Source organism: Pinus tabuliformis, chromosome 7 (genome assembly GCF_031772625.1).
Source record: "Pinus tabuliformis cultivar Carrire ecotype Pingquan chromosome 7, CPIR1, whole genome shotgun sequence".
Classification (NCBI taxonomy): domain Eukaryota; kingdom Viridiplantae; phylum Streptophyta; class Pinopsida; order Pinales; family Pinaceae; genus Pinus; species Pinus tabuliformis.
This window is the reverse complement of record NC_142293.1, coordinates 1,645,198,002-1,645,209,035: the sequence shown is the minus strand read 5'-3', so window position 1 is coordinate 1,645,209,035 and position 11,034 is coordinate 1,645,198,002. Positions and strand designations below refer to the sequence as shown.

The 11,034-nt window shown below is 41.1% G+C and overlaps 2 pseudogenes; both read right to left on the bottom strand.

The window, feature by feature from the left end:
• Positions 1 to 238: 238 nt before the first annotated feature.
• On the bottom strand, positions 239 to 1,177 carry LOC149254696 (1-phosphatidylinositol-3-phosphate 5-kinase FAB1B pseudogene; annotated as a pseudogene).
• A 331-nt stretch (positions 1,178 to 1,508) lies between these two features.
• Positions 1,509 to 2,792, bottom strand: LOC149254695 (1-phosphatidylinositol-3-phosphate 5-kinase FAB1B-like; annotated as a pseudogene).
• Positions 2,793 to 11,034: the final 8,242 nt, after the last annotated feature.

The following is an 11,034-nucleotide window of genomic DNA, read 5'->3' as shown; positions in this document are numbered from 1 at the left end:
TCATTTACTCACAATGTACCAATGCCTTTTCCTCATGTGTCTTTTCGCTTGTTTTATTCAAGCCCAAGGCTACCTTTTTCATTTTTCCTTTGGATTTGTTTCCTCCTCCTATTCCATTTCCATAGTTTTCCTTTTGGTTTCTGCTGCTTTCTGGCTTCAAAAGCCTACAAGCCTGCAAATCCAGAGATTCTTCCTTAGAAAACCGCAAAGGTTTTTGGTTTTCAAGGGATAGTTTACATTAGGGGAGAAAAAATGGTGTTTGAACTTTGCAGGCAGAAGCCCAGATTTTAGTTCTCTGTAATTTTTTTGTTTTTTTCCTCCCAACCACGGTTGCCTCATTTATGAGCCAATCTTGTTGGTTTGTATCATTAAATTCTAATTTTTGGAGGTGGAAAATGCACAGAATGGACATGTATAGAAGCATAGCGGAAGCATGCTACCATTTTTCCAAACCCATAAAAGTGAAGGCAGTCTCTATGTAAGGAATGGCCACAGTTGGCCACTCTACTTGCTGCAGCACAGTTGGAGAAACTAAGCTCCAAAAATTTTCCAAAGGATAAACCCCATGCAGCATCCGACTTCACTACTCTTCGAGTTGGTTGTGGAGCTTTACATTTGCTTGCGCATTTTAGACATAGATGCCACATCCATTTTTTCCCTCCCTTTCACCTAGTAAAACAGTCTCAATGAGACGTTTGACAAATATTGTGAGGCTACCTTGCTTATGAGTATAGCAATGCACATGAGCTTCTGTTGGTGCATCACAAGAACGACACCAATAACTCTGGTCAAATAAATCATCCCTTAAGAACCTTCCCAAAGGCTTGTCAAAGCTCCCATAGTATTTTATGTGGAAGAGATGAGCACGTTCACATATTGTTCCCTTCCACACACAACGAGTGGACAATGAAACCAGAATACCCTACTGATCGGAAGGGGAAGGTGGAAAGTCTTCTTTGGAGAGCCCTTGTACCTCACAATATACAGGATCTTGGGTGTCACATCGTGTTTCTTTATAATCCAAAATTATGTTACTATTGACCTGATCATCACTTTTCTCCGTATTCTTCCACTGAAACTCATGAGACTTTTTATCCACACTTGAAGGGTTATCAAGAGGACATCCATAAGAAACTGAAAAAGTTGAGCCATCAACTTTACCTATACCATCTAACATTTATCCTCAAATCCAAAATAACAAATCCCAGTTTCATATGAACCCGAGTCCACATGGTTTCCTGCTACTTTCAAAACTTGCTTCATAGAAGATGATAACCCAGATGTTAAAGGACCTATGGTTAGAGATGGAGGAGCTAGAGGGAATGAATTTTGAGAAGCTGGATTTATATCTTTTTGTTTGACCATAGTATCATAAATCAATACACCATTTGCAGAAGAAGGGTTAGAACCAATAGCTATTTGAGGCGGTCCAACAATTCCAGGAGTAGATTTAACAGTGGGTCAGGGTCCTCCCTCATAATTAGCAGGAGGTTGGGAATCTCCTTTGTTCAAGTTGATGGGTTACAGGGTAGGTTGCACATAGTCGACATATTATTTTTGGGGGACTTATGACATTGTACTTCTCCTATTTTTACCTGCCCTGAAGTAGAAGCCACAAATCCAGGAATCATTGAAATAGACCTATCTAAACTCGATTGCTTATCTGGCAGTGCAACAGTTATTCGAGATTTGAGGGGAAGTTTAGGAAGTGTGGCACCATCATTTGCAAGGAAAGATGTTTCAAGAGCTAAATGATAAGCTGCGAAGATAGCATACTGAACAACGTGTTTGACTTTCTTTAATTCATCACCATTTGCACCCTGAGCAATATCGTGCAACCCAAAGTCTTTGGGCAACCATCAAAGAACATCAAGGTTTTCAGTCATTTTTTTCCCTACTTGACCTGCACTACCATGCTCCTCAATGAAATTTTCCACACGAAAGAACTCACAATGTCCCAGTTTTGGTGCAGTCATATTATCAACGGAAGGTACAATCTATGCCCCTGTGAAACAGGCTATACGCTCCAAAAGAGGTCTTTTGACGTTCAATACCAAAGATGTCTCTTTTACGAGAAAATACTCTTGTGCATAATGGGACATAGTTTTCTCAACTAGCAACACATAAGGATTATGAGCTTCTATCTTCATCACAGTCATTTTCAGATGTTCCATTTCTTGTTGAAGCAGAGTATCAAGAGATGATAGCTGATTTGAGACTCGTAGATATTCTAAAGCTCCTCCGAGAAGCAACAGTCAGGCATTCTTTTATTTTGATGTAATCCGCCTATGTGCTACATTCTTCTTACAAGAAACTCCCTTAATCACCTCACTTTAAAAAGGGCAACCGCATGCAATGCACTTGACTTTCACATACCCCCCAGGATCCATCCCTCCTCCCTTGCTAGTATCTCGCTTGACTAGATTTGCTGCTTGCCATGAAAATGAAGTGACTATTTCCAGCCAGTTTTCCCTGTGGTTCTCTTCACCTATAGGAACATCCTCTCCCTTAAGAAGTTGTGCCACAAGAGCCCTAAAATGCCCATCTACTACGGATCTCATAGCCTTCCTATACTCCTCACTTGATCTCTCTTTACTCTTGTAGTCATTGTCACTAAAGCTGCCAGTAGAACGGGGCAAACCCCAACCACCATCATCATCATGATATTCATCATCAAACACACCAGTCTCTTGTTCGTCTTTTTCATCTTCTGGCTTAGGCAGAATCCATATATCAATAATTTTCTCTATGTCCACGGCTTGCTCTAAATCTAGACCCAGTGTCTCAAACATAGATGCTTCATCATTGCACTCATCAGCATTGTCCGTTCCCTCTGATTCTTCTCCACACCTTTCTGGCACGCTTGAGTGTTGGCTTTGTTCCTAGTTACTAGTTTGTGAAGGGAGATCCATTTCCTCAACATGCTCATAAGAGTTTCTGGTTTTACTACTCAGCCCAGTTTCCAGCATTTTCCATCCAAAACTTCAGAGGCTCCATTCTCAGGATTTTTTTTTCATGCCTCCACATGTAAGTGCTTATTTATGAATGTATTTCCCAAAACAGTCTATCTCAACAATCAATCTAATAGTGGTTTATATAAGTCGATGATGTTCTTTGCATTTCAAGTTAATAATTTCAGTTGTATACTCTAAATAAGTTATCAGTGGCCTCATTAGTACAAAGATAGAATATTAGCCTCGTTTTCACCATTTTAGGTTATGTCCCATGTAATAGTAAGGCCAGATAAATTCTAATAATGATGTCAGAAGGAGGAATCTAACCCTCTTTGACTCAATACAACTAGTTGTGTGAAAAGAGGGCTTTTGGCCATTTTCCTCAATGCGTTCAAGCATCCCCAAGACGCAATCCACATCAAGGTTTTGATTGATTATGGACCTTGTCTCAGGCGTACTACATTAAAATATCAAGATGGATGAAATGGGTCTTCTCTAGTAGAGTTGCGCATTGATCAATTCTCATGTAGTCATCTCCTATCATTTTCCTTTGTCAGATAAATCAAGATAAAATTTATAGAAGTTTGATTGGTTTATTTACATATTTAACCAGTTTTATTATAGTGCATAAGTTCCCAAGGTCATAGCTTGTGAGGTTGAGGTCATAGTTCCCAAGATCACAATTCTCCAGTCACCTTGCCTTACCAAAATCTTGAAGGTCTCTATTGTACTATGGAGTCAAGGACTACATATTGTGGGCATAGCCTGTGGGTTGCCCAATGTGTTAACCAATGGGAATTTGATGTCTAAATGTATGTGTGCTCATGTTTTCACACTTAAGTAATAGGCGGTGGGAAAACATGACCTATTAATACTATAATAATTTTACTCATATTCGTTGGTCACCTAACATGATCAAGCATTAATGAGTAACAAAATTAGGATTTGAGGTTCCTGATCTAGTTGTTCCTTCCTAAACAAATGGTCAATTTACATGCAAGCATGATGGTACTAGGCATCTCTAAAGGCCATGTTACAAGCCAGTTGTGTATTTATACTTACATAGGCAAGTAAGCAGTCCTATGATGGACTCTCCTACTTATAAAGGGAACAAGTCTTATACCAAACCTCTATCCCTGACCATAATAGTTTTGCTCACTGGATGTCTTTGTTGGCCATTCATGGACATTAATAAAAGAGCTTAAGGCACAACTTCACAGTATAAGATCCTTAGAGATGTTAAGGAGGTTGGAGCCTCAAATGAGGTTTAGGTGGTTGAAGATGTAATGCTGGCCATAATGTAGGATGTATGGTGCAGAATTGTTATTTTGACATTTTTTTTGGATTGCAATGTGAAATTCATATATTGGATAATTCATTAAGAGGTATGGGAAAAAAATATTGGATTTTCAAAATATTTTTATTGTCAGGTCCAAGAAATTGTATATTTGCATTCACTGGATATCCCATGCCATACATAACTCAAATGCATGATTGGAATTTCTTAAACTAATGAGAATGTTGTAATCTATGTACTTCAATTGAATTGAATGCATGTTTTGTTGTAACAAAGCAATTCATATTACATTTATACGTATTGATTTGTTTGATGGAGTGGATCAAAACTAGAATATGGAGATAAACATATTAAGAACATGAGCTTGATAGGCAATGTTGGGATGACCTAGAATATGTGATGGCCTTCAATCAACCTGTTGCCTTTCGAATATTCAAGAAGAACGGTATTCTTCACAAGAGGTTATGCTTCTCCTTTGCATATTGAAACCTATGTTTTGGATCCTCAGCGGTATGACGATAGGATAGAGAAACAAAGGCCCAATTACACCCTGTTGTTGTTTGGATGACACGCGAATACAGGGATGATAGGAAGTTCCTCTTGAATTGAATTAGATGCATTGAGAGTGCTAGCAATGACAAATTCTACTGCAAATTTGTGAGTTTCACATCTTCATGCCGATGGAAATTCAATGACAAATTTTTGTGTATGTTGGATGGATTGCAGTATCCTTGTTGGTATAATTATTGGCATATATATATAAGGCTCATATGATATTTCAATTCCAAGAGCCCGTGTTAAAGCATGTTATTTCCAGGAGGGATGGTTGAATTTGACAAATTGCTAGGGGATTTCTCAAAAAAGTCTGCATTGATTCTTTAATGGAGATATCACATGCAGGAGGTCATAGATCTTTGGTGTTGTGGATCTCTTTTGGTTGTAATTTTTGAGGAGCCTAGTAAGCACCTTGAAATTCAAGGAACAGATTTAGAATTGATTTTGCTCCATAGGCTCCAAATAAAGGGAATCCCTATTAGCAACAAAGCTACAAGCCTTGTTGGTAGCTACAATAAAATTCTTGGAACTTAAAGATTATAATTTAAGGTTGGTTTGTTTACCAGTGGGAAATTAAGGAAACTTATATGCCACAAGCTACGCCTTCACTTTAAACATTGAACCTTGAAATCCAACCTTGCTATATGTCAAGCTGGTGTCTCAGCTTTCGGCATCAGAATGTGGTTTAAATGAGCTTCATGTAGGTGTTAAAAACTATAGGTCTGTCAGTGAACCTCCTTGCAATTATACAGAGTTTAAAAAATGCTTGGTACAGTCAATTTGGGGTTTGAAACTAGTGCAAACCACTTATAAGTAGGGGAATAACCACCAATTGTGTAAATCAGGTGGTATGCGTGCCTACTACAATCACAGACATTCTCTATGCATTTAGATGGTTATAGGTTCTATCTTGACGTAGGAGCGACGTACTGTGTAGTAGCACTAGGATTTGTGGTTCTGGATGTCAAGTCATGCTCAACTTAAGTTCTTAGATGCCAAGTCTAGTTTAATGTGCGTTCTTGCATGGATAAAAGCTGAAATTTCTTTGGGAAAACCCCAGCATCAATTTCCTGTAAGTGGCCTTCAGGACGATGATCATGCTGAACCCTGTGTCACTTATCCATTGACATCCTCAAGAGAGGCTTGATTCTTCCATATAGTTGAATAATTTATACCTCCGTGCAATAAGGCTCGATGCATATCGTTGGAAAATATACTTTTAGCAACAATGTATTGTTGGGAAACAATCTTTTGTGGTGATGAAGAAAAGGGACTAATACACTTTATTGCGAGGAAAAGATCTTCCTGGAGCAAGAAAAGAGATAATGCGATTTCACTGTATCGCAAGAAAATGATAATCGTGGAGCAATAAAGTCAAGAACACACTTTCATTGTATAGTAGGGCAAAGATTTTTCTTGGAATATAAGAGAGTTGTACAAATCCTCTGTATAGCAGGAAAATGATCTTCCTAGAGCGATAAAGCAAGTACTTGCATCACTTGTCGTTGGAAAATGTACATCTTGGAGTGACTAGCTGGATAGCCTTATCGCTTGGAAGTTGGAGAAAATTCCGAGCAGAAGAATCAGATCATTTGAATTCTGCGATAAGGCAAGACTAAATCACCCAATGAATAATCTTGTCGGCGATACGACCAGAGGCCTAGTGCAATCCTAACGCTAATAATGTTATGAGAAACCTGATTTAACATTACAAGCTAGTGATAATTTTAAGAGAAAGAACTTTGAGCCTAGTTCATAGTTGAAAAAAATTGAAGCCTTGTCCCATGAAAGGCATCTATGGGCTAGGCTTGATACAATGCATCGCAGATGTGTTATAACTTGTATTATGCATATCTAATGCTGACTCATGCATTACAACAGCGGGAAAGATGTATGTCCAAAGTTGATTTGGACATCTCTATAGTAATAAGATTTACTATCATAATTGAAGTAATGAAGATCACAGAATGTGAGTCATGGTAGGAAGCTATGCCATCCCATCACGACTCAACGAAGCTGGAATGTGTAAGATGACAACATAGGTAATGTTATACTTATCATTTCAACTAGTTTCAAGTAGTCATAGAGATCTTATTTTTACATGAAACTTGAGCAAATCACATAGGCATTGTGTTTTAACCCCATGGGCAAAGTATTCATGGAACATTGCCATGTATTTATATCTCTAGGTGGCTAACTACCTTGTCTAAGGGACTACTCCCATTTTATCTTGAGTATTTATAGGTAAAGTTATCTAGCTACATGGATTACCCACAAAGATCATTTTAATAGGGACTCTCACTTTACATATACATTTTAGACAAGTTTGCAGTTAGTGTTAGGGACTTAGTTAAACCTTAGCACTGCATATCGTCTATAAATAGATGGAAAGACTGAAAGAGTAAATCGAGTCGTAGAATATATGCCTATAATGTATGTCATGGATAATTAGACTCGGTGGGAAAGGTACTTACCATTGGTAAAAATTTCCTCTAACAACAATTACCACAATTCAATCAGGATGCCTCCTTATCAAGCTCTATATGGGAGGCCATGCAGGACACCATTGAGTCGACGAAAGGATGGAAGACACAATAATAGTCGCGATAGGTGTTGGGCAGCAGATCCCCCCATAGCGGATTTTTGGGGCTTGAAGCCCGAATGTTGGTCAAATAAAATGTAAGACCCCGCAAAATGCGGGCACGAAGCACGAGAGTCTAGGGTAGTCTGCCCTAAAATATTGTAAATTAATATAGGATGTGTCGGCCTACCCATGGTCCGAGGAACATGGGAATTTATAAATAGAGCGAGGCTCTAAATGGAGAAGAGAGTTTTTGTGAAGTCTTGATCTGAAGTGATATGGGTTGTTGAATGCGATATTTTGCTCTGAGTCTGTAAGTTCGAGTCATGGGTCGTAGTAGTAGAAGAGGCTCTGCAGCTATGTGCGCAGAAGCCTGGTAGAGTCTGCAATGTTGTGCACGGACCCCTACAGCTGAGTGCATAGGGTAGAGTTGGGATTGTAACGAAACAAAAGTTTAATAAAAGCTAAGTTGATTTGGAAATATTGTGCATCTATTCATAGATCTGTATGTTTATGCTTCTGTTATATGTTTATGCATCTCTTTACAGTTTATGGTTGTGCGCACTAGTTATAAATGCTGAATGATTGATAAATATTACCGGGCCCATAAAATTAAGTCAAATCTATAATAATAACACAGTAAGGTTAGAGGATCTAGATAGCGCCCCTTCGCGCTCTGTATAGAGCTATGTGAAGGTCAGACAGCTGCGCGGAGCTGCACAAGTGTGCAAGATCGGTTCGTGACCTTTCTAGATCTCATCAAGACATCCCTAGGGTACGGAAACCTGGTTCCAGCACCCTCCCATACTACCTCGGGTGAGACCTTAGTCCGCACTCCACGGACTGTTGCCGAAAGGGCAGGTAGTTTTGGGATTTGTTTGGCTAAAACACTTCTGAACCTAGGTCAAGCCCCAATAAGCCAACAAATGGTTCTATTGCCGGGACCGGGATCTGCCTAAGAGATGTCTGATGTCGAAACATTGGAACCCTACGAAGAAGGAAATTGAAGATTGGATGGATTAGAAGCTTCACGAGTTCATGATACAGGAAAACAGAACTCTGGAGATATCCGAAAAGAGGTGGCTGTATCGCTACGTATATACAGAAATCCACGAGATCTTCTTCGCATCCTTCTCTTCAGAGCTATATGATTGGATCGCGAGGTTAACCGATAGCCAGGGAAGGTACAAGCTCGATCAACCGATAGTGTGAACTTCGGAATTAGTGCACAGACTAGAGGCATCAGAAGATAAGATCGCGCGGGCCATGGACCATTGGCTCGACCAGATAATAGGAGGGTTTATCAGTGAATTTGTGATAGACACAACTGTGAGCTACAGCGAAGCAGAACGACGTTTTCTCAAGGGACCGCGAGGTAGGTACATTAAATGCCTAAATACCTGGATTAAGATGTTGTTATGTGAAAAGCGGGTTATGCTAATACATTGATGATTAGAACAATGAGGAGCGGAAGGATCTACAAAGGGATCGAAGGGTTAGGGAACAGTCCTTTAATTTCACCTCCACAAGCGAGTGAGGAAGAGTGCGCTCGGGTTTCCCCGAGAAGTACGATTAGTTTGATAAGGCAACACATTCTGCAGTTATCACCTCCACTTACGCCTTCACCCGTTTCACCTATTTCACCTCCATCGTCACCCACCCCACCTCCACCAACCTCACAGTTCAGCATGGCGAGCACGATCAAGCTACCCGTATTCATAGGAGTAGGGAATGAGGATCTAGACCAGTTCTGGTTCTTGGTAAAAGTAGTGCGGGAAGCACAAGGGGTCACGGATGAAAACATTAAGAAGGCCACACTGGTAAGTGCGCTGCAGGATCACGCGCTGACATGGTATATTAAGCACTCGAATGATCATCCAAATGCAAGAATAGCGGAGATCCAGAACGCACTAAACAGAGAATTTAGCCGGCCGAAATCAGAAACACAGTTGATCATCAGATTTAAAGAGATCATGATGCTTCCAGGCGAGACCCCCTGGGATCTGGATCAGAGGCTGAAGAGTACGATCCGCGAGGCTAATATGACGTTAACGGATGCGTGGCACCACGCGTGGTTTGTGGCGTCTTTGACACCACACCTAAGGACGGTGCTGTCACAACAGAAGATTTTAACCCAGGCAGAAGCATTGGAAATGGAAATGAGGTTGCATGAAACACCAATACAGGATCCAGTATTGGGAGTCCAACAGATCCACGCGCAACTGCAGAACCTATGCTTGGAGATGCAGAGTTCGAAGCAGGATAGGGCGATGTAGCCGGAGGCGCGTGAAGAAGTGTGGTGCATAAAATATAAAGGCCAGGGCCACGATAAGGATCATTGTCCAGTATTCGCGAACTACTTGGCAGGAGGGGGACCAATGCCATTGATACCAGAGGCACAAGCAGGACTAGGTGCGGCACCTGCGCTCTGGTGCGCGATTTGTCAGGTGGGAGGAAAGCACACGACGGACAACTGTCACTTGTTGCAGAAGTATACACAGACTCCGCAGCAGCTGTTTTGTAATTTCTGTAGATCAGTGGGCCATGATGAGCATACATGTCGGAGCTACGAGTTAATGATGGATCGAACCCCAGCCTATCGGATGCAGACAGAAACGCGAGCCCTCAACCCAGCAGCGGGGATGGCGCGGGGGGATTTCAAGGGTGAGGTCGAGGATGAGGAGGAATGGGGCCATGAAGGGGCCGCAGACAGTTAATCTGTTATAATTGTGGGGGACCAGGGCACTACGCTTGCAATTGTACCAATCCGACAAGACTATCTTGTTCATATTGTGCTCAATTTGATCATGAACCAGTATATTGTCCTACGCTGATCGCACAGATGCATGAGAAAGGGGTATTACAGCCTACTCCGACCCAGAATATCCAAATGATGAGGTATGAACCTCGCGAAAAATACCCCAACATGAACATGGTGCTCAGAAGCGGAGAAACCATAGGGGAAGCAGCCCGAGGAAGATGCATGGGTTTGCAAGGCTCCCACAAAGGAACCTGAGTTTGACTTAGAACACGCAAGGGAGATGGTTATGTTAGGATATTCCGACACATAGGAAATAGTTAAGTACAACTTGGTCTAGTATAGAGTTAGGTATAGAGTTAGGTAAAGTGTGTTTCTTTACCGTTGTACATTTTGTAACTTACAATCCGACGGTCACGATATGTAGTGATCCGACGGTTCATTCTCTCCTCGGTATTACCGACACTTGATCCGTGGCTTGACACCCGATTGGTCCATGAATTCTATTTAAAGCACATGGAGGGTCATTTGTAGGGTAATCCGTGCATGAGAGAATCTTATGTAAATTTTCATTCTTTGATTAATAAATTGCCTGAAGTGGCCGCGTTGGCTCAGGCCGTGGACTGTTTCCCTCTTTGAGGGTTTTAACCACATCAAAAATATTGGTGTATTGATCTGTGATCTGGTTGTGAGCGGTGTCCTTTTGGTGTTCTTTCTGAGGAACTTACCCTGTAAATTCCTACATGGTATCAGAGCTATTTGAGGGCCGCGTCCGTTGGTGATCCAAATCTGAAGCCGGTAGAACTGCATCCGACTGCCGTTTCCTAGATCTGTTGTTTCTGACTGCTTTCGGGCCAAGAGGACTACTCTGTTGTGTTCGGAGCATCTG